This window comes from Chrysochloris asiatica, unplaced genomic scaffold (genome assembly GCF_000296735.1).
Source record: "Chrysochloris asiatica unplaced genomic scaffold, ChrAsi1.0 scaffold00335, whole genome shotgun sequence".
Taxonomy (NCBI): Eukaryota; Metazoa; Chordata; class Mammalia; order Afrosoricida; family Chrysochloridae; genus Chrysochloris; species Chrysochloris asiatica.
The window spans coordinates 2,367,483-2,369,204 of record NW_006408853.1 but is presented as its reverse complement, the minus strand read 5'-3'; the positions used below and the strand labels follow the sequence as shown (position 1 = coordinate 2,369,204).

The following is a 1,722-nucleotide window of genomic DNA, read 5'->3' as shown; positions in this document are numbered from 1 at the left end:
AACAACTAGGTTGGTGGTTCAAGTTTACTAGCTGCTCCTTGGAAATCCTATAAGGGTCGCTATGGATCAGAACTGACTTGATGGGACTTCCACCTCACCTTGGTGTTGTCGTCCCCGCTCAGGTTCTGGGCTGTAGGGATCCGTACGGATATTCAGTCATGAAGTCTCCGTAGGAGCATCTCCGGTAGTGACGCAGCCAGTGAGCCTGTTTGCTTCGCAGGCGCCGGGCTGCCAGTGATTTTACAACAAAATACTGCTTGCTATAGGAATGCTCATGCTGTGGGCTACACAAGTCTACACTATCTTGACTGTCTAATTCTTTGCATTCTTAAACCTACTGCCCTAGCCTGTAGAAGCGGACTTTTTAGCAAATGATTTTGAAAATATGTCTCAGACATTTGATGACCTTCCAACAAGATTTGGTTATAGATACCCAGCTGAAGGTTTAAAGGGTTTTCTGGTTAACTTAAAACCAGAGAATGCCTGTGAACCCATAGTGCCTCCACCTCTAAAAGACAATTCATCTGGCACTTTCATCGTGTTAATTAGAAGACTGGATTGTAATTTTGATGTAAAGGTTTTAAATGCACAGAGAGCAGGATACAAAGCAGCCATAGCTCACAGTGTTGATTTTGATGACCTCATTATCATTGGATCCAACGACATTGATGTGTTAAAGAAAAATGATATTCCTACAGTAAATGGTGAATCATCAGCTAATTCACTGAAAATTGAATTTATATATGAAAAAAGGGGCCCCATTGTCTTAATACCAGAATTTAATCTTCCTCTGGAATACTACCTAGTTCCCTTCCTTATCATAGTGGGAATTTGTCTCATCTTGATAGTCATTTTCATGATTATAAAATTTGTCCAGGACCGGCATAGAGCTAGAAGAAATAGACTTCGTAAAGATCAGCTTAAGGAACTTCCTATACATAAATTCAAGAAAGGAGATGAATATGATGTATGTGCCATTTATTTGGATGAATATGAAGATGGTGACAAGCTCAGAATTCTTTCCTGTTCCCATGCTTACCACTGCAAGTGTGTAGACCCTTGGCTAACTAAAACCAAAAAAACCTGCCCAGTCTGCAAGCAAAAAGTTGTTCATTCTCAAGGCAATTCAGATTCTGATACAGACAGTAGTCAAGAAGAAAATGAAGTGTCAGAACTTCTTAGACCTTTGACTTCTGTCAGCATTCAGTCATTTGGGGCTTTGTCAGAATCCCGCTCACATCCGAACATGACAGCATCTTCACACTAGGAAGAAGATGATAATGAAGATACAGACACTAGTGATGCAGAAAAGGAAATTAACGAACATAATGTCGTGGTCCAACTGCAGCCTAATGGTGAACTAGCCAATACTGTTTGACCTTCAGTGGGTGATTGGTTTATTTCTCTTTAAACTTTTATACAGGCGCATCATTTGATCTTTTGGCTCCCTTCAGAGGCTTCCATAGAAATAACTTTTTTAGTATTCTACAGTTTAATCAGATGACAGAAATTGACTTTTGATCCAGTATTTCTCTACAGGAGTGTACTTTATTTCACTAAGTAATAATAGACAGGTGCTATAACTCAAGCATCAACCTTTCTTTTGGAATGGAAAATAGCCAAAACATTTATTTTAATCTTGAGAGTAGCTTGCAATTAAGACCACATCAAAGTATGCAAATGTTTCATTTTACACAAAAGGTCAGTGCTGCTGTTATCTAG

General features: G+C 39.2%; 1 pseudogene; it reads left to right on the top strand.

Annotated features, from left to right (window-relative positions):
- Nucleotides 1–256: 256 nt before the first annotated feature.
- LOC102836679 lies at nt 257–1,378 on the top strand (annotated as a pseudogene).
- The last annotated feature ends 344 nt before the right edge of the window (nt 1,379–1,722 follow it).